Genomic DNA, 25,702 nt, shown 5'->3' with positions numbered 1-25,702 from the left:
GCACCTCCTTCACAGCCAGGATGTCCTTCCTTAACCCTGGAGACCAAAACTGCACACAATACTCCAGGTGTGGTCTCACCAGGGCCCTGTACAAATGCAAAAGGATTTCCTTGCTCTTGTACTCAATTCCCTTTGTAATAAAGGCCAACATTCCATTAGCCTTCTTCACTGCCTGCTGCACTTGCTCATTCACCTTCAGAGACTGATGAACAAGTACTCCTAGATCTCTTTGTATTTCTCCCTTACCTAACTCCACACTGTTCAGATAATAATCTGCCTTCCTGTTCTTGCTCCCAAAGTGAATAACCTCACACTTATTCACATTAAACGCCATCTGCCAAGTTTCTGCCCACTCACCCAGCCTATCCAAGTCACCTTGAATTCTCCTAACATCCTCATCACATGTCACACTGCCACCCAGCTTAGTATCATCAGCAAACTTGCTGATGTTATTCACAATGTCTTCCTCTAAATCATTGACGTAAATCGTAAACAGCTGTGGTCCCAATACCGAGCCCTGTGGCACCCCACTAGTCACCACCTGCCATTCCGAGAAACACCCATTCACTGCTACCCTTTGCTTTCTATCTGCCAACCAGTTTTCTATCCATGTCAATATCCTCCCCCCAATGCCTTGAGCTCTGATTTTACCCACCAATCTCCTATGTGGTACCTTATCAAATACCTTCTGAAAGTCAAGGTACACCACATCCACTGAATCTCCCGCGTCTATCTTCCTGGTTACATCCGCGAAAAACTCCAATAGATTAGTCAAGCATGATTTGCCCTTGGTAAATCCATGCTGGCTCAGCCCAATCCTATCACTGCTATCAAGATATGCCACTATTTCATCTTTAATAATGGACTCTAGCATCTTCCCCACTACTGATGTTAGGCTAACAGGGTGATAGTTCTCTGTTTTCTCCCTCCCTGCTTTCTTAAAAAGTGGGATAACATTAGCCATTCGTCAATCCTCAGGAACTGATCCTGAATCTAAGGAACATTGGAAAATGATCACCAATGCATCCGCAATTTCCAGAGCCACCTCCTTTAGTACCCTAGGATGCAGACCATCTGGAGCTGGGGATTTGTTAGCCTTCAGTCCCATCAATCTACTCATCACCATTTCCTTCCTAATGTCAATCTGTTTCAGTTCCTCTGTTACCCTATGTCCTTGGCCCATCCATACATCTGGGAGATTGCTTGTGTCTTCCCTAGTGAAGACAGATCCAAAGTACTTAGTAAATTCGTCTGCCATTTCTCTGTTTCCCATAACAATTTCTCCCAATTCATTCTTCAAGGGCCCAACATTGTTCTTAACTATCTTCCTTCTCTTCACATACCTAAAAAAACTTTTGCTATCCTCCTTTATATTCCTAGCTAGCTTGCGTTCATACCTCATTTTTTTCTCCCCGTTTTGCCTTCTTAGTTAAGTTCTGTTGCTCCTTAAAAATTTCCCAATCATCCATCTTCCCACTCACCTTAGCTCTATTATACTTCTTCTTTTTTAATGCTATGCTATCTCTGACTTCCTTTGTCAACCACTGTGGCCACTTTCCCCCCTTTGAATCCTTCCTTCTCTGGGGGATGAACTGATTTTGCACCTTGTGCATTATTCCCAAGAATACCTGCCATTGCTGTTCCACTGTCTTTTCTGCTAGGATATCCGACCAGTCAATTTTGGCCAGCTCCTCCCTCATGGCTCCGTAGTCTCCTTTGTTCAACTGCAATACTGACACTTCTGATCTGCCCTTATCCCTCTCAACTTGCAGATAAAAACTTATCATATTAAGGTCACTACCTCCTAATGGCTTCTTTACTTCAAGATCACTTATCAAATCCTGTTCATTGCACAACACTAAATCCAGAATAGCCTTATCCCTGGTCGGCTCTCATACAAGCTGCTCCAAAAATGCATCCCGTAGGCACTCTACAAACTCCCTATCCTGGGGTCCAGTACCAACCTGATTTTCCCAGTTCACCTGCATGTTGAAATCCCCCATAACTACTGCGACATTTCCTTTGCCACATGCCATTGTTAACTCCCTATTCAACTTGCACCCAATATCCATGCTACTGTTTGGGGGCCTGTAGATAACACCTGTTAGGGTCTTTTTGCCCTTACTGTTCCTCAGTTCTATCCACACTGACTCTACTTCTCCTGATTCTATGTCCCCCCTTGCAAGGGACTGAATCTCATTCCTCACCAACAGGGCCACCCCACCCCCTCTGCCCACCTTTCTGTCCCTTCGATAGCATGTATACCCTTGTACATTCAATTCCCAGGTCTGATCCCCCTGCAGCCATGTCTCCGTTATCCCAACAACATCATCGTTACCCATTCGCACCTGAGCTTCAAGCTCATCCACCTTATTTCTGACACTTCGTGCATTCAGATATAGAATTTTTAACCCATTTCTCCTCTCTCTAGAATAGGGATGAGGAGGGATTTCTTTAGCCAGAAGGTAGTGAATCTGTGGAATCTGTTGCCAAGGCTGTGGAGGCCAAGTCACTGGGTGTACTTAAAGCAGAGATAGGTACTTGATTAGTGAGGGTGTCAAAGGTTACGGGGAGAAGGCTGGAGAATAGGGTTAAGAGGAATAATAAATCAGCCATGATTGAATGTCAGAGCAGACTTGAGGGGCTGAATGGCCTAATTTGACTCTTATGTCTTATGGTCTTATGATATCACTAAATTGCCACATTTCCTCAGTGACTCGATTATTGGCCATTTTGTTTAGTGTCACAACTGCTGGTGTTACTAAATAATTCTGTAAAGTCCAATATCTTCATAAAATTTCTTGTCCTCTATAGAAGCCGATCAGATCACTGGAGTTATTTGACCTCCATTTAACCATATTAGAAGCCATTTGAATTTGCAGCAACTGATGGCACTACTTGACATTTTAGTGGGTATCTGAATACACATTATTAGTTTATTGCCAACTTTGATGTTAAGCTGTAAATATAAATCTATTGGCTGCAAAAATGCACAAGTGTCCATGTAGGCGGGGACTTGAGCAAAGGCTGAGGTCCAGGTGAAGCTGTTGATGGCTTGTCTTTGTCAGTGGCAAATGTGGGTTTGCGTACACAGTCCCATTGAAGCCTCTTCCCGGATTGTTTGCCTATTCACAACTGAATAACAATGTCATAAATGAGCTTCTATGTTCTGTGCCCATGTTTATTAACATTTTAATCACCTATGCTTTTGTTTACACAGGCATGACATTTAGAACAGAGATTTTGTATTTTTTTTTGTGTACTTTCTGCCTTGGTTAGAAGAAAAGAAATTGTGAACGGATCCAGAAATTAGTATTAACACCTCAAGCTGTAGAATTCTTGCACTGTGTGCCAGTCTGACAAAAGCCCTAATTAAAAGGCTTTGTAGCCGCAGTGCATTTTAAAACTTGATGCATCACATCATATATAATAGATCAATGAATACATTGTGCTGACATTATCAAAGAGCAGTTGGGCCTATTATAGATATTGTTAATTGACAAATGCAAGGTTTATGTAGAGAGAGAGATTCTGTTGTTCTGCTTAAAATAATAGAAACTTGTTTTCAAATCTTGTAACAAGTGCTATTTTAAGTCCATTATGACCAGGGGAAAATAAATACTGCATATTTTCAGAAGATAACAGCTACAGATCATTGTGGAAATGCACAGAATTAAATCAGTGACTTCTGCCATTTCCTCCCATTTACAAGCACCGTTAAATTATTTGAAATCAACATAATGAAAGGCCATTGACCAGACGTTAGCTTAATTAGCATACTCCTGTCCTTCATTCAAAGTCTAATTCATTCTATAAACAAAATGGACAAGTTTTCTGCTAAAATAGAATTCCATTCCCCTCCCTTTTCCTTTCCTCCTATCCCCTCCCCTCCTCTTTTTGCTTATTTTGAGATACAGTGCTGAACAGGCCATTTCTGTCCAATGACCCACGCCTCCCAGCAACACACCTATTTAACCCTCGCCTTATCACAGCACAATTTACAGTGACCAGTTAACCTACTAACTGGTATGTCTTTGCACTGTGGGAGGAAATCCACACGGGCATGTGGAGAATGTATGGATGGTGCCAGAATTGATCTCTGAACTCGGACGCCCTGAGCTGTAATAGTGCCACGGTGACTGCAATACTGTCATAACTAAAGCAACTTGAAGTACATGCCGAACTGGGTCATTTGGCCCTTTGAACTTCATCTTCCTGAATCATCCTCTTGATTCCCTCCTGAAACAGAAGTCGTCATCCTTTGTTTCCGGTGTACTCTGTAGCCAAACGTTCAAAGCACCCAGTGAAGGACATTCTAAAGATTCACAACAGCCTGAATGAAGAAGTTGCTCCTTGTCTTTTGTTTTCTGTAACCAATATTAATTCTAGCTTCTCAAAGAGGGCAAAAATCCTCCTGTCACCTACTCTGTTAGATCTCTTTTGAATTCCCATGCTTTTTGCTTCGATGTGATCGCCTCTTTCGTCTGTTTAATCTCTCCTCGTAGAACAGTTCTCTTATCTAGTAACCTCATGTGCCACTGCTGTGCTGCTCAAAGGCAAGTGGACCACAGTGGTCTTCACACAAACAAGAGAAAATCTGTGGATGCTGGAAATCCGAGCATCACACACAAAATGCTGGAGGAACTCAGCAGGCCAGGTGTCCTGCCGAAGGGTCTCGGCCCGAAACGTCGACTGTACTCTTTTCGGAGATGCTGCCTGGCCTGCTGAGTTCCTCCGGCATTCTTGGTGTGTTGCCCAGTGGTCCTAAGAATAGTCTTGCCAACACCCAGCACAGTTGCCATAAGTCTTTATGCTTGTATGCTAATCCATTTTATGATAAAGGATATTGTTTGTTTCTGTAAATATTTGCTCTGTCTGCATTATATTTCGGTACTTTTATGTACAAGGGCTCCCCAGCTCCTGAATTCTAGCAAGAAGCAGTCTGTGAAGACTTTAAGCATTGCTTTTCAAACCTACTGTAAATAGGTAGCTACACATTTTCTCCATAACGAAATCCACTGACTACTCTCTTGCCCACTCACTTAATCTGTATTGAGCATATTGTTTACATAATCAGCACTAAAAAAAGGAACAGAACTCAATGACCAGAAAAAGGAACCTTAATAACATTACCTTTCCTTATCCTGGTGCTGTTCGATCCTTTAGTGCTATGGAAACGCAAGAGATTCTGCAGATGCTGGAAATCCAGAACAACACACGCAAAATGCTGGAGGAACTCAGCAGGTCAGGCAGCATCTATGGAGGCGAATAGACAGTCAAAGCATGCAAATAAGAAAGATTAAACATGAATTGTTCAGTCCTTAAAAATTAGGCTGTAGGTTGTGGAATCAGTTCAGAGTTACCCTACAACTATCAGGCTCCTGAATCAGTGTGAGTGAAGTTATCCATGGTGATTCGGTCGGGTAACGACTGTTTCTGAACATGGTGGTGTGGGACTTAAGACCTCACTGCCTCCTGCTCAGTAGTAGAAGTGAGCATATGCTGGGGGTCCCTGATGATTGATGCACTATCAATTACTCCAAAAGACTGGAAGTAGAGTAAATACTGAAAGGCTTTTATTAACACTAAATGGACCCAGGTCCATGCTGAGTATCTGTCCTGGACTGAGGGAGGAGCAGTGACACAATCGCCTTTATTCAGAGGTCTGCGGGAGGAGCCACAGGAGCAGTCAGCAGGGGGGCGTGTCCAGACAGGTAACCCAGTTACAACCTATATACATGGTTTACCACAATGATAGAGGCTGCTTTCTTTTGCCAGCGTTTCGTGTAAATGTCCCCCAGAGTCTCTGCGAGCTCTCAGGCACGAGTTCTATAACCCCCTTTACTTCTCTGCGACCTGCTTTCTCCCACATGTCAATCAGCTTCCCCCAATCCTTCTCCTGCCTCCCCACTTACACTGGGGGCATCGTGCAGCAGCCCATTAACCCTTTTGGGATGTGGAGGGGCCAGCTCGTGTCCCTGCACACTCACCTCACGAAGATCAGGACCGTACACTGGTCGCTGGAGGAATGAGGCAGCGGTACTAACTGCTGTGCCACCATGCCTTCGTGGTTTATAAACAGTAACCCTGACTGACACAGGCAATGGTGCTTTCAAAATATAACGCTGAGCAGGCATAGGCCTCTGGGTGTTCAGACCAGCTTTACAGTGAAGCTCCTTTGATATTGGTGTCATTTTAAATAAGTTACGTTCTTGCTGCAATGTTATCAGGTCATCATTGCTTGCTAAACCAATAGATTAACAATTCGGGAGAGTAGCAAACAGTGAAATATGCTAGAGGTCATAGGTTAAGGGTGAAAGGTGAAATATTTAAGAGGACCTGAGGAGGAGCTTCTTTGCTCAGAGGGTGACGACGGTGTGGAATGAACTGCTGACAGAAGTGGTTCAATTGCAACATTAATTGCTACACAGCACCCAGGACATCTTCAGGGAGTGGTGTCTCAGAAAGGCAGCGTCCATTATTAAGGACCTCCAGCACCCAGGGCATGCCCTTTTCTCACTGTTACCATCAGGTAGGAGGTACAGAAGCCTGAAAGCACACACTCGGCGATTAAGGAACAGCTTCTTCCCCTCCGTTATCTGATTTCTGAATGGACATTGAACCCGTAAACACTACCTCACTTTTTAATATATATATTATTTGTTTTTGCACAGTCTTTAATCTATTCAATATACATATACTGTAATTTATCTATTTACTTTAATTTTTCTTCTATATTATGTATTGCATTGAAATGCTGCTGCTAAGTTAATAAATTTCACGACACATGCGGGTGATAATAAACCTGATTCCTATTAAGAGAAATATGGATAAGTACGTGGATGAGAGGGGTATGGAGGGCTGTGGTTCAGGTGCAGGTTGATGGGAGTGGGCAGAGTAAAAGTTTAGCACGGACTAGATGGGCTGAAGGGCCACTTTCTGAGCTGTGGTGCTCCATGACTCTAGAACAGACAAAGGATTTACAGTTGTGGGAAAGAGCAGCACCAGAGTCCAGCAATAAAGGGCGTGCTCAGCAAGAAAGCAGTAGGAAGTCAGAGATAAAGTTCTGTATTCAAAGGGCATGCCAAAACAAACAATATATACATTAAAGGAGATTCAAAGTATGGCCTCCCTTGGGCAAGCTGTTGCCCATGCAGCAGGCTGCCCCTCTCCATGCGGCTGATGAATCAAAAGGAACGCCGGAAGGAACAATTTGACACCAGCAGCACTGCAGGAGTTACCAGTCAATGTCAAACTCAACGTAGGACTGCCTTAGGGACTCCAGCTCCGGATTATTCCTCGGGGTTTGCTCCCGAAGCCTTCCCCATGAGTCGGTATAGCCACTTGCAGTGGAGGTCTGAGATCAGAGTTTTCCTTCTCCCAAATGAGCTGCCAGCCACGGCTGAAGAGCCTCATTCGCCCAAAGCAACTGGTTTTAAGGTGCCAAGAGCCTGCCTTTGTCCCTTCTCCTGTCAGTAGAAACTGTCCCACTGGGCTAAGTAGCCACATGTAAAGGCCAGGAGCTTGGCTTGCTTATCAGAGGCTATTTGAGACGCACGCCATTGGGAGCATTTAAAAGATAGTGGGAGCTTATCCCTTCCACCACCCCCGGCTATAACAACCTTAAGGAACTGGATTTATCCTCAACCAGTATAATTAAAACAGGTTATCCAGTTACTGCTCCTTGTAAAGTATCTGTTGTGCAGTTTGCAACTGAGTTGCAATACAAAAGTGACCACGGCCAACAAAATCAAGTTGAGATGTAAATTGTCTTGGGACTCTTAAGAGATGTGAAGGTCTGTAAATTGCTGGAGAAGATCCCCTCGTAAAATTTCATCCAGGTGTTTATCTATATCTTGAATTTTCAAGAGCTCTAAATGTTTTGGATATTGAGGAAGGATCTGTCAAAATAAGGTTATTGTATGGGCTAGGGTGAAGACTACTTTGAAATATCCCATACCAGAGAAATATTGAGGAGTGACTTCTAATCTTCCTCTGCCCAGGAAGACAATATTATAATTTAAAATAACAACACTATGCAAAATAAAAGAACTACTTTAAATCTCCATTTTACGATTCCAGTTTATATAAACGTTTACCAAATCATCCAGGTTACTCTAATTTCCTTAATGCTTAAACAATGATTAGTTTATAGTATGGAGTATAATGTAAAAGGTATGTGATGTAGAAAGGTAAACAAATAAAATAGAATGTCTGTATTAACAACAGAAGCGCAGTTGCCAAGTGATCTCATGCTGTCTTGTACCTACAGCTGAAGAGCTGTCACTGTTCCCCTGAGTTCTTGTAAATACAGGAGAGCAAAAGATCCTTGAAATGTCAGACTTCATTTAATCTGCGAGGCAGATAAGCAGTTGCCAACACTTTGCCTTTGTCGCCATGTATTCTCAAGTCAGATTTGTATCCACAGCCTTTTAGTATCAAGCCCCTGTCAAAGCAAGTGCTCCTCCATTCTGACGCCTACTGCTGACCAGGAACTAGAACTGTAAAAGCGTAACATTTAACATTATTGCGGTATTTAACTTCATACTGCTATACTCGATTTAACACTTCAGTTCAGAAATCATAGAAATTAGGGCACAGAAGGAGGCCATTGTGCCTCTGCCAGTGCTATCTCTTCAAATTGGAGCCGTCTGCTCTAATTCCATATCTCCACCCTTTCATATTCATCCTTTACAAATATTTGTGATGATATATTTTTACGTGATCTAGTTTTTGCCTCTGTAACCACTTGTGGTAGGGGATTCCATATTCTAATAATAATCTTAATGTGAAATTATTTCCAGTTTCTCTGCTTCCCTTGTCATGTCACCTTGTTAATAATTTGCAAGATGCTGATGGTTTGACAATTTTCTCTGATAAAACCTCTCTTAAATTTGAAAACCTCAAAATTTTCTCTTTCCTTCCTTTGTTCACTTTCATTGGGGAAAGTGCATTTCTTTTAAATTATATTTTGAATTGCTTGTGAATGTTCCCTGTATAATTTTCACGACTTTAATTGGGTAGCTAGGGTTGCAGTTTTGAAAAATGGCTTGAACAATATTCTGTTGAAGTGCAACATCATGTCATTGCTTTTAAAGCCATTATCTCTTTGTTTATAATGTAGTGCGGCACTTGACATTTTTATAGATTTCTTGCCTGCAGTTGTTAAAGAACTTCACATCTTTTGCTTATATATTCTTCCTTTTCTAAATCATACCAATTGGGAAGAGATTAGCTTTATTTGTCACACATATGTCAAAACATTGAAAAATACAGTGAAACATGTTCTTTTCTGATTGAGGATTGTGTAGGGATCAGCCCGCAAGTGTTGCCATGTTTCTGGCGCCAAAGTAATATGCCGACAACTCAATAACCATAACCGTACGAATTGAAAATGTGCGAGGAAACACACGCAGATATAGGGAGAACGTTCAGTACAAACATACAAAACCTTATAGACGGGGGCAGGAATTGAACCCTGATCTGTGATTGCCAGCACTGTAAACCGATGTACTAACCACTACACTACCATGCTGTCCCACTTGTGAACAGGTATAAGAGTTTTTATTGCTTTAAAGGAACAACTAAAATTTACTATCTTGGTTTTCTTTGAACTGAATCAGCCAACTAACTGCCTTTCCACAATATTTTGATTAGTCCTTTATACTTCAAAATATTGCCATTGGATCTTTAACATTTTCAGCGATGCCTCTGAAAGGTGGCATCCATTATTAAGGACCCCCACACCCAGGACATGCCCTCTTCTCACTGCTACCATCAGGGAGGAGGTACAGAAGCCTGAAGGCACACACTCTGCATTTCAGGAACAACTTCTTTCCCTCTGCCATCTGATTTCTGAATGGAGATTGAAGCCAAGAACACTACCTCACTCAAACAACAGGAATTCTGCAGATGCTGGAAATTCAAGCAACACACATCAAAGTTGCTGGTGAACGCAGCAGGCCAGGCAGCATCTCTAGGAAGAGGTACAGTGGACGTTTCAGGCCAAGACCCTTCGTCAGGACTAACTGAAGGAAGCAGTTAGTCCTGACGAAGGGTCTCGGCCTGAAACGTCGACTGTACCTCTTCCTAGAGATGCTGCCTGGCCTGCTGCGTTCACCAGCAACTTTGATGAAGACTACCTCACTACTCATATAATTTTTATTTTGCACTATTTACTTAAAAAAACATAGAAACATAGAAAACCTACAGCACAATACAGGCTCTTTGGCCCAAAAAGCTGTGCCAAACATGTCCTTACCTTAGAACTACCTAGGCTTTACCCATAGCCCTCTATTTTTCTAAGCTCCATGTACCTATCCAGGAGTCTCTTAAAAGACCCTATCTTATCCACCTCCACCACTGCCGCCGGCAGCCCATATCATGCACTCACCACTCTCTGTGTAAAAAAACTTACCCGTCATCTCCTCTGTACCTGCTCCCAAGCACCTTAAAACTATGCCCTCCGTGGGAAAAAAAGCCTCTGATTATCCACATGATCAATGCCTCTCATTATCTTGTACACCTCTATCAGGTCACTTCTCATCCTTCGTCGCTCCAAGATGAAAAGGCCGAGTTCACTCAACTTATTCTCATAAGGCATGCTCCCCAATCCAGGCAACATCCTTTGTAAATCTCCTCTGCACTCTTTCTATGGTTTCCACGTCCTTCCTGTAGTGAGGCGGCCAGAATTGAGCACAGTACTCCAAGTGAGGTCTGACCAGCGTCCTATATAGTTGACATTATTTTATTATATATACACTTAATATAATTCACTTTTTTCTCTATTATTATGTATTGCATTGTACTGCTGCTGCAAAGACAACAAATTTCACAACATCTGCCCGTGATACGTGATATTAAACCTGAATCTGATTTAATCCCCACCTGTCAGTTTAAAGTCTTACAGAAAGATGGCAACAGTTACTGTAAATCCACCCTCAGTAAGATAGTTTTTTATTCTCAGTCTCTGGAGAGGGACAAACTGGAATACCTTTCCATCTTTTTATTCGGCTGAATTTCGCACAAGCATCGAACGTATCAGAGTTGTCGCCTGCATCTCCTTCATGATGTAGCTTGGTGATAGCAACCCCTCTCCTAGAATTCTTGCCTTGTTTTCCACTTCCACCGATGACTTCTTTCGGGGCAGGGGACGTTGACATTCAAGTCAGTTTTCTTGATGAAGGTCTGTGGAGTTTCACTGTTTAGAAACCAGGTAATCAGATGTTCTCAATATCAGAGAGCCCTGCAATCACAAATTCGGCCATCAGTGACAGTGCACGACAAGAAATGAATACGCAGTGACAGCGTGTGGGCTGACGGTGAAGCGTAGAAAGACCACAAGAGCAAACAGAAAAATTCACCACTTGGAGAGATAGGAGTAGATTAAGAAATTTTAGACCATAAAGCATATGATGAGTATTTGACCGTTCACCCATTGTGTCTGCTCCATTATTCACTCTTTCTTCTCTCTCCCACTTTTGGAAACATCCGCTCCCCGTCCACCCTATCTAAGCCTTTCAATATTCAGTAGGTTTCAATGAGGTCCACCCCCCTCCCATTCTTCTAAACTCCAGCAAGTATAGGTCCTCATGCATTAACCCTTTCATTCCCGGAATCACTCTGGTGAACATTCTCTAGACTGTCTCCAATGACAGTACATCCTTTCTTGGAAATGAGGCCCAAAACTTCTCAGTAATGTGGTTTGACAGATGTCTTATAAAGCCACAGCAGTATATCCATACTCTTATATTATAGTCCCCTTGAAATGAATGCTAACTTTGCCCTTGCCTTCCTTACCGACGACTTCTGAGTCCCTTTGCACCTTCGATTTCTGAATTCACTCCCCATTTACACACCCTTATTCCTGCAAGCGAGCTAGCTGGAGTGTTTGCTGACATCTTCAACTGCTCCTTGCTTCAGTATAAGATCCCCTCGTGTTTTAAGAAGGCAACGATAATCCCAGTGCCGAAGAAGAGCAAGGTGGCATGCCTGAATGACTATTGACCTGTGGCTCTGACATCAATTGCTATGAAGTGCTTCGAGAGATTGGTTATGGCACACATCAACCACAGCCTACCGGTCAACTTCGACGCTTTGCAATTCACCTACCAGAGCAACAGGTCAACGGCAGATGCCATCTCTCTGGCCCTATATTCCTCCTTAGAACACCTGGAGAATAAAGACGCATACGTAAGGTTCCTTTTCATTGACTAAAGCTCTGCCTTTAATACCATCATTCCAAATAAACTGATTCCTAAGCTCCAGAACCTGGGCCTTAGCACTCAGATCTGCAGCTGGATCTTCATCTTCCTCACAGACAGGACCCAGGCTGTAAAAATAGGGGACAAGCTCTCCTCTACAATCACTCTGAGCACCAGTGCCCCACAAGGCTGTGTACTCAGCCCCCTGCTGTACACACTGTACACCCATGATTGTGTAGCCAAGTTTCCATCGAACTCAATATATAAGTTTGCTGATGACACAACAATTGTAGGCCTTATCTCAGGTAATGATAAGTTTGAGTACAGAGAGGAAATTAAGAACCTGGTGGCATGGTGCGAAGACAATAACCTATCCCTCAACTTCAGCAAGACGAAGGAATTGGTTGTTGACTTCAGAAGGAATAACGGACCGCACGACCCAATTTACATCGGTGGTGCGCAAGTGGAACAGGTCAAAAGCTTTAAGTTCCTCGGGGTCAATATCACAAATGACCTGACTTGGTCCAACCAAGCAGAGTTCACTGCCAAGAAGGCCCACCAGCACCTTTACTTCCTGAGAAAACTAAAGAAATTTGGCCTGTCCCCTAAAACCCTCACTAATTTTTATAGATGCACCGTAGAAAGCATTCTCCTAGGATGCATCACAACCTGGTATGGAAGTTGTTCTGTCCAAGACCGAAAGAAGCTGCAGAAGATCGTGAACACGGCGCAGCACATCACACAAACCAATCTTCCGTCCTTGGACTCACTTTACACCGCACACTGTTGGAGCAGTGCTGCCAGGATAATCAAGGACACGACCCACCCAGTCAACACACTTTTCGTCCTTCTTCCCTCCGGGAGAAGGCTCAGGAGCTTGAAGACTCGTATGGCCAGATTTGGGAACAGCTTCTTTCCAACTGTGATAGGACTGCTGAACGGATCCTGACCCGGATCCGGGCCGTACCCTCCAAATATCTGAACCTGCCTCTAGGTTTTTTTGCACTACCTTACTTTCCATTTTTCTATTTTCTATTTTTGATTTATACTTTAAATTTTTAATATTTACTAATTTTTTACTATTTTTAATATTTAATATTTGTAATCCAGGGAGTGGGAAGCGCAGAATCAAATATTGCCTGTGATGATTGTACATTTTAGTATTAATTATTTGGCGACAATAATGTATAAAGTATAAAGTACTAAAGTGCATGACTATACAGTTCCCTGCACTGTATTCCATCTGCCAGTTTTTTTCCCATTCTTCTAATCTGCCCAAGTTCCTCTGTAGACTACCTGTTTCCTCAGCTCCACCTGCCCATCCATCTATCTTTGTATCAAATGCAAACTTGGCCACAAAGGCATCAATTCCATCATCCAGTTCATTAACAATATATTGTAAAAAGTAGCAGTCTTCATACTGACCCCTGAGGAACACCAGCAGCCAACCACAAAAGGGCCCCTTTATTCCCGCTCTTTGCCTCTGCCAGTCAGCCATGCTGATATCTTCCTGTATTACCATGGGCTTTTATCTTATTTAGCCGCCGCATCTCTGGCTTCTCATCAAAGGCCTTCTGAAAATCCAGGTAAACAATATCCACCAACTCTCATTTGGCTATCTTGCCTGTTATCTCCTCAAAATTCCAACAGATTTGTCAGGCAAGATTTCCCCTTAAGGAAGCCATGCTGACTTTGGCCTATTTTATTGTGTGCCTTCAAGTACCCTGAAACCTGATCCTTAAAAATGGACTCCAACATCTTCCCAACCACTGACCATTGGAGTCATTCTAACTGGCCCAGAATTTCCCCTTTGCCTCCTTCCCTTCTGACAGATTGGAATGACATTTACGACTTTCCCCTTCCAGAACCATTCCAGTATCTAGTTATTCTTCTTCAAAGATCACTACTAATACCTCCACAATCTCTTTAGCCACCTCTTTCAGAACCCTGGGGTGTGTAGTCCATCTGGTCCAGGTGACTAATTTACCTTCGCACATTGACCTTTCAGCTTCCCAAGCACATTCTTCTTAGTAACAGCAACCACACTGACCTCTGAGGAGAGAGTGGAAGACCTTTGAAGGCTAGACTTAAGCTTCCTCCTTGCAATCCAAGAAAAGTTGCACAAGTCTTGCATAAGTTGCGTCATTATTTGAATCATGCATGAATTTAGGGTTTGTAACGTCTTTTTGGCGGGAGAAGGTAATGGGTGGGTTTGTAGCTTTGCTGGTAGATTGGAGTATCATTTGCCACACACGAGATGCACTTGACGGCCGCTGACTCCAAGCATTGAAGCCAACTCTCCAGGACTGTACCTGGCTGCTGCTGCACTGTCAGAAGTGACGTCTTTGGAATGAGATAGAAACCGTGGCCACATCACAGGAATGGAAACGTTTACAGTAATTGGTGAAAACGGCCAAGCCCATCACTGGCAAAGCCCTGTCTATCATTGAGCACATATACATGCAGGGCTGCAACAAGAAAGCAGCATCCATTGTCAAGGACTCCCTCCATCCAGGTCACCATTGGGTAAAAGGTATAGGAACCTTGGGTCCCACACCAACACGTTCAGGAACAATTATTACCCTACAACAGGGGTGGCCAACCTTTTACATTCCATGCATCAATTTTTTCACGCACGAGTTCAGATGTGCCGTACAACTCTTGTACCCCCATTCAATTCTTGTAAAATTATGTTAATATAGACAGATTTAGCATTTTTACATGATATATTGATTTAATATAAAACAAGATAAACATTACTTACCTTAATGAGGTTTTTAACAAATATATTTTGTCTTCTTTTGATTTCTTCCTTTTTCTTAATCACAGATTCTTTCCGTATCTCAGACCCAAGCAGTAGCTTCAGTTTTCCTTCTATTTCAGTCTGATGTTGTGTTTTATAGTGTCTATTAAGACCATGTCTTCTATTATGTGAGAATATGTTTTTACAAACAATACACAATGGTTTTCCTGACAGACCCGCTATAAATAGGAACTCATTTTCCCACTGTTCATTGAATTCACACTTACTATCACCTTCTGCTTTTCTTTTGCACTGTGATGGGTAAAAACAAGGCTTAATTTTCGAAAAGCAAAGCACAGCTCCTGCAACGCACCGTTGGTGCAGACGTCTGGCACCTCAGGATCAAACAAGTATCAAACGTGTGTTGAACAGTTAATGGAACGACTGCAGAACAAAAGTCCTTCATTCCTAGTTTGGCTCATTGAACATTTTTTAAAAATTGAAAACAGAGATAACATTCGCCAAAAGATGTGCACAAAATAATAAAATCACTAAAAATAATAGGTAAGTTTTAGATTTGTTCTCAGTAAAACCCATTTAAGCTACTTGAATTCCTGTTATAGATTTTTTTTCTCTCCAAATCGGTTTTTGGTTAATACTTTTTGCATGAGTAGGCTTACTTTTTTATGATTATCACTGGGGTGCAGTGCACCACTTCTAATCATCCAGTGCGCCACTGTTGGCACATGCGCCATAGGTTGGCCATCCCTGCCCTACAACCATCAAGGTCCTGAACTAGCACTCACTTCAAAGCTGAAGTGATTCCACAATCTGCAGACTCACTTTTAAAGACTCTACATTCCATATTCTCAGTATTATTGATCTTTTTATTCGCACACTTTGTCTTCTTATTGTTCATCAGTCATATGTACAGCGTTTTTCATCAATTCTACAGTATTTATTCATTTTCCTGTAAATGCCTGCAAGAAAATGAATCACAAGGTAGTATATGGTGGCATGTATGTACTTGGGTGATAAATTTACTTTGACATCAGTCCTTTCAGTGGGACATCACTATTGGGAAGAAAGGATAGGAGAGGCTGATGTCCTGGCCAATACGGTTCGTTTAATGAACATCACTTACAGACCCATTAACCTTTTTGCTGTTTACAGATGCTTCATTGGCTGTAAAGGTTTTGGAGATGCTCAGAAAAGGGAGTGAAAGATGCCTTTATGAATGCCAGTCTCGTTCAACTGCAGTTCAGTTGTTCAAACTATTTTTAATTATTACGCGTAAAAATAGAAGCTTGGATAGTATAGTATATGCTCCTCTGTGATGCGATCATTGTCCAAAAGTAGGAAATGTCTTCTCAGGCGAAAGCTCAGCAGGGCTGTTGGTATGCTGTCCCTTTTAGAACATATTACTTAAGATAACACATATTCAGCTACAAACCAAATCTTGTTGGAGTTTGGGGAAAACACTGTACAAATTTAAGGTACTGATATTTTTAATATTCAGTGGAATACGAAATAAGATGTATGAATATTGGGCTTGTTGTTGACAAATTTGTATCAGAAGCAGATTATTGTTTGCATCAAGATTCCAATTCTCGGTCTGACTTGTCTTCCCCTGTGCAAAACGGAATTGTTTGAAACCAACAGCTACTCGCAGCTCTGGCCTCTTGCTGTATCCTTGCTCAACAGGAAAACATCAGGGAGCCGCAGTGCATCAAGTGTGCAGAAAAGCTGAGTGCCTATCAGCATGAAGTGAGCAGATTATTTGACTTGGTTCTGACAAGCAATTACTTAATTTTTACACGTGTCATCCTCTGTTTCCTGATGGAGTACACGAATTCACTCTCTTTAGACAGAAATGCAGGAAGATTACTAGCTTCCAAAGCTGCCTTCCTCCTTTTTTTTTCTTCCACCAATAAGACAAATGTCAGAATCACTCAATACAGTGGGACAGAAAGCAACGTTTTAATAGAATAGTCATTGTTTATGTCCTGTTGACAGGCAGATGTGATGAATGTGACTGAAACTGCCTAAAACAATTGCTGCTAACCTATTGCAATTGACAGAATTAAAGATAAATAGGAATTAAAGAAAATAAAAGAAAATTGTAAGTAAAATAAACTTTGGAGTAAAGAAAGAGCAAATAGAGATGGGAACAAGTACTGAGATTTTCAACTGCTCGCCTCCTGACTCTGCTGGATCCACTTGTCCTCGGCCTAAAGATATTTTAAGAACTTCATGTATCTGAATATATAAATAATTTTTTTACAGCCTAAATTAACTCTTGCCCTTGATATTTGCTATTTGCTTTCTGTTCCCATTTCTGCAGTGGTTGAGCTTAAAAAGTTTTACGTGCATGTGGTGGAATGCGAGGGAATGAGAGCCTGTTAAATCTCCCCCACCACCATTCATTCGATAGTTCATTTAATAGTTTAGGCTGTTTAAGGCAAGGAGATCTTCAGTAATAAACCACCCTGCCCGAATGATTTCATTCAAAAAATGAAATGAAATGAATGATTTCATTCAAAAAATATATGAAGAATCAGGTTAAACCTTATGGTATACAACATTGCCCTTGCACAGAGAATGATAAAACACATTTTCAATAAAACTTACTTTTAAGTTTTATTTGAAACCTATAACCACTATCATTCTGCAAGCCACCAGTTTTTAATTGTACGTATTTGTGTTGAAGCTGGTCTTCAGTGATCTGTGATTCCAGTCTGTGAAGGATTGCATGCTTCTTACATAATGGCTCGAGAGTGTTGGCATGTCAGCCATGTTGGTTACCATGAAACTAATCCCTTTCTGTTAAGTTAATATTGTCTCTCTTTCAATCCCCATGAGGTCCCTGCTTGCAGGAAAATTGTTGTCATGCAGTAAGTAACAGTTGTAAATAATGGTAGGTGTTGTGTTCTTTATATTTATACGTACCGTGGGTTGCTAATAAAGAAACATCTTCTGGAAAACATAGAACTTTTAGAACTCTCTCCTATCACATTCTTACACGTGATATCACCACAGTAGGAACAGATCCAGGTTTCACTGTTGAATTAATCTGTTTGTATTTTCCACAATAAATGAGGCTGTTCTGTCAAATTGAACTGAGGTTCCTTTCATGCCACAGTTGTAGGATATGATTCGATTTTAAACTTCATGTAGCTTAACACAAACATTTCAAATCAGAAGAATATTTAAAAGTAGATACGATTTTAAAATTTGAAACCTACCGCAATTTTATTTTTAAATTTAAGAAACATGTTCTAAAATACAGTGCTGATCTAGGCCTGAAATATCAACTGTGTATTTATTTCCATTGATGTGTGTGTTACTATGGTACCATTGCGATTCAGTCTGAGTTGTTCAAACTCCTTAGGATTTGGTTATATGGAATATTGTCACATTTTGATTTACATATATAAATTGGGATTTAATGACTCTATGGAAAACACTGAAATAGTGAAAGCCAGATGTCAGTGATTGTTAAAAAGGATATCTTTTCTTTAAAGCAGATAAATGTAGAAAATGTTTTAAAAGAAAACTTACTCCGATTTTTTATAGATCTCAGAGTCAAGTTTAGATTTATTTATCACATGTACACCAAAATATACAGTGAAATGCGTCATTTTTGCAAGCAACCAACACACTCGAGGATATGCTGCAGGCTGCCCAATTCCATACACATCACTTGGATGGCATCCAGGGTAAAATTATCCTTCTTGTACTCTGCCAGACACATAGCTGTTGCATATTTAGAAAGCCAACCACTTCATCCCTTACACATCTAGTTCAAAATTGAAATGGGAGCCTCGGCTCTATTCCCAATGGCCGCATGAATTAATCCCAGTGAATGTGTTAATGAGCAGTGAATTCTTGATTTGGGACCCACACTGAGAACTGACCTGCCCTAATGTGGTAGGAACAGCACACCTGAGGAATTCTTATTTCCCTTCAACACTTTGGTAACTTAAGTACAATACGCCCAGCAGTTTCCATGTAAACCATCTATCTGCTTCCTATACTTCCCTTCATAAATTGTTCTTCACCACAAACAAGAGAAAATCGACAGCTGCTGGAAATCCGAGCAACACACACAAAATGCTGGAGAAACTCGGCAGGCCAGGTAGCATTTATGGAAAAGAGTACAGACGATGTTTCGGGCCGAAACCCTTTGGCGCGGACTCTCTCTTTTCCATTGATGGTGCCTGGCCTGCTGTGTTCCTCCAGCACTTTGTGTCTGTTGTCATTCACCACTCGTGTTATGCTTTTCCTTGTAGTGAATTCCAACGTTTTCCTCACAATTGATGATAAGGTAACTGGTTCACAATTCCAGGTCACTCACCCTCCCTTCCTCAGGCGTGCTAGTATATTTCGTGCTTTTAATCCGCTTGAACTTTCCCAGAAATTTTGATTTTTGGAAGATAACCAACTCCCTTAATTTGTTGGTTAGGCACAAATGGATTACATTTCCCACAAAGTTTTATTTTCTGATCTGTTTTTGAGAACTGTGAAGTACCTCTTTAACTATCTGTTGATCTCTTTGAATGTCTTTAATCTATTCCTCTGCTGATTTTGAGAACATAAAACATCCAGTGCTTTAACGTAATGACTTTGATCAATCAGAAGCTTAATGAGTCAAAGGTAAAGATTACAGGATAAAAATACACCTTGTTTGTTTATAGCTCAGTGGCTTAATCTGATGATGTTTTGAGTTAATTTGGTTCCAGTTTTAAGGATTTTACTCTGAAATTTTAAACATTTTAACTAAAAATGGCATTTTGACACTTGATTTGAGTCTAGTCAAAATTATAACTAACGAGCATAGATAGGTAGCTTAATTAATCATTAAATAAATTAAAATTGAAAGGGCAGGTTTAGTTTGTGGATGCGGTTCAAAATCATTGCATCACAGTGATGCATTGTGTATTGCGATCTGCAACGAGCTTCTGAAGCTCGCATTTCGCAAAGTTGCGACATTATTAGGACAGTAATGGACCAGAGTGGGGGTTGCACACACTTCCCTTCACGTTGGGTCATAAGGGCAGGGTGAAAGGTGAAACATTTAAAGGGAATTTGAGGGGGAACTCTTCCAGTGCATGGGACAGGCTGCCAGCGGAAGTACAGTACTGGATGTAGGTAGATGGGATGAGGCTGAAGACCAGGTTGCCTTGGACTAGGTGGCCCAAAAAGCCAGTTTTTGTGCTGTGGTGCTCTATAACTCTACTTCCACTGGACCAATAAGATCAGAGAGTTAAATTAATACAATGCACACAAAATGCTGGAGGAACTCAGCAGGCCAGGCAGCATCTATGGAAAAGAGTACAGTCGACGTTTCGGGCCGAGACCCTTCAGCAGGAGTCAGAGGGCTGAACGTTTGGTTCAAAGACTAGTGTGGGAGAAATAATTTTAGTTAATTGGGAACAGGCTCCAGTAGTGGGAGAACAAAGTTCTTCCATTTGAATGACTTCACTTGTGTTCATTTACATTGAACAACTAGCTTTTATGTCTTGTAACTCCAGAAACTAATTGAAAGGAAAGCATGGGAGCTGGGAAATGTGTATACTTTGTTCTTCTGTTAGTGAGTCATTTGCATATGATGTGGTGACATAATGATGTATGCCATTTATGTACTTCTTACACATAACCCGTAATGGTTATGTAAGCAAACAAGAATGCTTAATCAAACAATATATTTACATTATTATTCAAATATTAGTGAAATATGAAATACACTACACTCCTCCCTACTTAGCTATAAACGAACTCACCATAGAGTGCACCTCAACTCAAATATGTAACTTATTGTGCTCTAGTCTTAATACTGTATACTATATCATACAACTACCATATTGACATCCACAGCATAATGAATCTTCATTCAGGCCTGAAGATTTAATCACTGTGGAAAGGTTCTTACACTTGTTGGATAACATATTTCCTAACGACGGGAGTGGGTCACTCTGCTTGATAGGTGAGACTTGTGACTGTGAAACAATCTGAGGTTCTGGGACCTTCCAAGTGGTGGTTGTAGGAGTTGACTCTGGGACTGCAGGAGATGATTCTGACAGCTCTGGGCACCTTTCTTCTCTAACAATCGACTCTGCTCCCCTCGACTGATTGTTGTGTCATCTTCAGATGACATCGGATGCAATCTCCACTGTGTAGGAGAGTGGTGCTGTTCTCTACATAGTCTTCCCACTTTTGATCAGCTCTGTAGTTTTTCGCCAGAACTGCTTGCCAGGAGTGAAACATCGAACCTAGTTGTTTGAGGAGCTGTCAGTTTGTCTCATCTGTATGTCCTGCGTCATCCTTCTGAGGTTGGGTTTAAAGAGATCCAAACGTGAGTGCAAGGGCCACCCCAGGAACTGCGTGGCTGGTGAGTTGTTGGTTGTGAATTGTGCTGCTCTTGGCGTCTTCTGGACGTGTTGGCATTCTGAACAGTGCATGGCAAGCTGCTCGATCTGCTGATCCATCCCAGTTAATTTCTGGGATGTTCTAGATGGCCGGCATGTAGCTCCCCCAACTCTTTAACTCTCAGCTTGGATGGTACATCAACTCTCCACATAAAACAACATCTGGCAAAGGCAGGTTTATCCCAGCGATGGTAAAAATGGGGGAACTGGAACTTCTGCTGCACATTCCAGCTATTCTGGGTTGACATATAGACCTGAGACAGTATGGCGTCTTTTCTGGTTTCATTTTGGATCATCGCTGCCGTAATAGGGAGACGTTGATTTGCACTAAGGAGAATACAACAGGAGGAGTGTCATCTTCAGTAAATTTTCAGTTATTTGCTTTTCCAAGGGTAAATAGGACAATCCAAGCATGTCCTTTGGCCTTGGGGCATCCACCACTGCTTGAATTTTCTGAGCATACTTCTGTAATCTTGTAATCATGACCTCACAATGATGGCACTCCTGTTTTTTTTAACCACATACAAGCCCAATGTGGCTTGTGGCTGTTGTATTTCACTGTTAGAAATGTCATTCCCTCAGAAATTATCTTTTCTCCAGTACACTGTAAGTTCTTAGTTGGATATCTGCAGGCTTCAGTTCAGTATCTTTGAAATGCCATTCAAGTTCATGTACTTTTTCTTTTCCCTGTGCAGTGCATTTATTTTGTCTGCCTGACCTGCTGTTTGTATGTGTCCTACTTTGTTGCATTTTCTGCACGTTTCACCTTTAAATTCACATTGGTATGGCGTATGTGAGCCCCTGCCATAGTGGTAACAAAATTTATTCAGCCAGGAAAGTTTCTGTTTAGATGTTGCAATTTTGTTCACATTCACTTTCACTCCTGGCTGCAATTCACTTCTGCCTCTGGATGCTGTTTCCATTGATACAGCGACTTCAGCTGCTCTTTTAAATGTGACTTGTGCTTCAGTTAGGAGCCATTTTTGAATGCTTTCTTGTAAGATTGCATAAACTAACTGATCTCTCAGTGCATCATTAAGCCCATCACTGAACTGACAATGCTCAGACAATTTCTTCGATTCAGCTACATAAGCTGAAATGGACTCTCCTTTCTTTTGATTCTGATTATGAAACCTAAAGCATTCTGCAGCCAACAATTGTTTTCGTTCTAAATATTCCCACATTATGTTCATGATATCAGTGAAGCTCATTTTGGCTGTTTTGGTTGGAGCAGTTAAACTTTTAACAAACTATATGCTTTTCTACCTGTTGAACTCAGTAACACTGGCACTCACTTCTTATTGGCTATTCCATTTGCTTTAAAATACTGCTCAATTCATTCAGTATACCTAATCCAGTTATCTATTGTGCACTCAAATGTGTCTATCTTTCAGATATAGCCAGTTTTTCTGCTTTTTAAAAATGTATTACGAACCTGTGGCCAAACTTGTTGCTTATTAACTTTGACCTTTTTCTGTCTTTCTTTTTTTTAACGTGAACTCTTTCTCTCTCTCTCTCTCCTTTTAAAGAACCACATGCTGCGCTTTTTTAAAAACTCTATCGTCTCTCTCTCTCTCCTTGCAAAGAAAAACATGCTGTATCTTAACAGGTGGGTAGTTGCCTCAGATTTGTTTTAAAACTTACTCATTGCCACTGTTATGTTTTGTAACTCCAGAACTGAATTGAAAGAAAAGCACGGAAGCTAGGAAACCTATCTTTTAGTGAGACGCTCACATGTGACACGGTGGCATAATAACATATGCCATTCACATACTTTTTGCATATAACCTGTACTGAATTATGTAAACAAACACAGTTGCCAAATCAAACAATATGTTTACAATATTACTGAAGTATTAAATGCACTACACTAGCAACCCTTGAAACCAAGTATTAGGAGGTAGGGTGCTGAAAAAGGGCTAGAAAGTCAAGGGGAAAAGGTGAGTAAGGTAGCAAATTGATAATGGAAATCAGGTATCAGGAAGAAGCAGGGCACGTGAATGTAAGAGTACCTCCAAGAAAAATAAGTACGAAAGGTAAAATGAAAAATATTAAGGCCCTTTATCTGCTTGATTGTGATAGTCCAAACAAGTTAGGCAGCATATTGCCACAACTAAGAATAATTGGCCGCCACTTAGTATACATTGAGCAGACATTGTCACAGTAACCAGGGTCGGGAATTAACTATTTCAGTTCTCTAACTTCACTAAAATGCAAAATGGTGAAGGGGGGGGGGGAGAGAGAAAGAAGCTTAGCTCAGAAAAGTAGGATTTATTTGGGCGGAGCTTAAAACAGAGGGCAGAAGACATTAGTGGCAACGTAGGACATAGCAAAATCAGAAAATAATTTTACAACTAACATGTGTTTAGCGTAATCATGAGGGACTTCTATATTTTGGTCTCAGACAAACCAAATTACGGTAATACTATGGTAGCCATATTCATGGAGTATAGCCAAGAGTTTTCTAGCATTCTAACTGGCTGCAACCCTGTCTGATACCGGGGTGGGGGGTGCACTGCACAGGATCAAAATAAGCTGCAGGGAGTTGTAAACTCACTCAGCTCCATCATGGGCACTAGCCTCCCGGACATCCAGGGCATCTCCAAGGAGCGATGCCTCAAAAGGGTGGCATCCATCATTCAGGACACCCATCACCCAGGACATGTCCTCTTCTCATTGTTACAATCAGGGAGGAGGTACAGGAGCCTGAAGCCACACACTCAATGATTCGGGAACAGCTTCTTCCCCTCGGCCATCGGATCTCTGAATTGACATTGAACCCATGAACACTACCTCACTATTTTTTTCTTTTTTTGCGCTACTTATTTCATATATTTTTTTACTGTAATTTACAGTTTTTATTATTATGTATTGCAATGTACTGCTGTCGCATAACAACAAATTTAATGACATAGACCAGTGATATTAAACCTGATTCTGAGATCAAAGTGTTGGGAACAGCTGCTTTAAACCTAACATTGTGCTATGGCAAAGGGTTATTAAAAGTCTAGCACTCTATAGGTCAGTCATCATAAAATACAATTTCATATTAAAATTGAAATTGATTTTTTTTAATGTTGAAAGGAGTGTCTTGACCCCAAGCCAAACAAACTATGTAAACATAACAACATACATCAAAGTTGCTGGTGAACGCAGCAGGCCAAGCAGCATCTGTAGGAAGAGGTACAGTCGACGTTTCGGGCCGAGACCCTTCGTCAGGACTAACTGAAGGAAGAGTGAGTAAGGTCCTGACGAAGGGTCTCGGCCTGAAACATCGACTGCGCCTCTTCCTATAGATGCTGCCTGGCCTGCTGCGTTCACCAGCAACTTTTATGTGTGTTGCTTGAAGGGATTTGAAAGTTGGAGGGGGAGGGGGAGATCCAAAATGATAGGAGAAGACAGGAGGGGGAGGGATAGAGCCGAGAGCTGGACAGGTGATAGGCAAAAGTGGATACGAGAGGATCATGGGACAGGAGGTCCGGGAAGAAAGACAAGGGGGGGGGTGTGACCCAGAGGATGGGCAAGAGGTATATTCAGAGGGACAGAGGGAGAAAAAGGAGAGTGAGAGAAAGAATGTGTGCATAAAAATGAGTAACAGATGGGGTACGAGGGGGAGGTGGGGCCTTAGCGGAAGTTAGAGAAGTCGATGTTCATGCCATCAGGTTGGAGGCTACCCAGACGGAATATAAGGTGTTGTTCCTCCAACCTGAGTGTGGCTTCATCTTTACAGTAGAGGAGGCCGTGGATAGACATGTCAGAATGGGAATGGGATGTGGAATTAAAATGTGTGGCCACTGGGAGATCCTGCTTTCTCTGGCGGACAGAGCGTAGATGTTCAGCAAAGCGGTCTCCCAATCTGCGTCGGGTCTCACCAATATATAAAAGGCCACATCGGGAGCAAACAGTCCTTCCAGGTGAGGCATCACTTCACCTGTGAGTCGGCTGGGCTGATGTACTGCGTCCGGTGCTCCCGATGTGGCCTTTTCTATATTGGTGAGACCCGACGCAGACTGGGAGACCGCTTTGCTGAACATCTACGCTCTGTCCGCCAGAGAAAGCAGGATCTCCCAGTGGCCACACATTTTAATTCCACATCCCATTTCCATTCTGACATGTCTATCCACGGCCTCCTCTACTGTAAAGATGAAGCCACACTCAGGTTGGAGGAACAACACCTTATATTCCGTCTGGGTAGCCTCCAACCTGATGGCATGAACATCGACTTCTCTAACTTCCGCTAAGGCCCCACCTCCCCCTCGTACCCCATCTGTTACTCATTTTTATGCACACATTCTTTCTCTCACTCTCCTTTTTCTCCCTCTGTCCCT

At 41.8% G+C, this 25,702-nt stretch overlaps 1 protein-coding gene and 1 long non-coding RNA gene across 2 annotated transcripts in view; one reads left to right on the top strand and one right to left on the bottom strand.

Moving 5' to 3' along the window:
• ass1 (argininosuccinate synthase 1) overlaps positions 1-25,702 on the top strand; it is a 185,751-nt gene that overhangs the window by 122,969 nt on the left and 37,080 nt on the right. The gene's annotated exons all lie outside the window — the stretch shown is intronic.
• Positions 4,771-17,031, bottom strand: LOC134359835 (uncharacterized). Its single transcript, XR_010021213.1, has 3 exons — positions 14,968-17,031; positions 10,994-11,245; positions 4,771-5,256 (listed from the first exon to the last, which is right to left on the bottom strand). It is a non-coding gene; the product is annotated as an uncharacterized LOC134359835 (long non-coding RNA).

Source organism: Mobula hypostoma, chromosome 21, assembly GCF_963921235.1.
Source record: "Mobula hypostoma chromosome 21, sMobHyp1.1, whole genome shotgun sequence".
Classification (NCBI taxonomy): domain Eukaryota; kingdom Metazoa; phylum Chordata; class Chondrichthyes; order Myliobatiformes; family Myliobatidae; genus Mobula; species Mobula hypostoma.
This window is presented reverse-complemented; position numbering and strand designations above follow the sequence as displayed.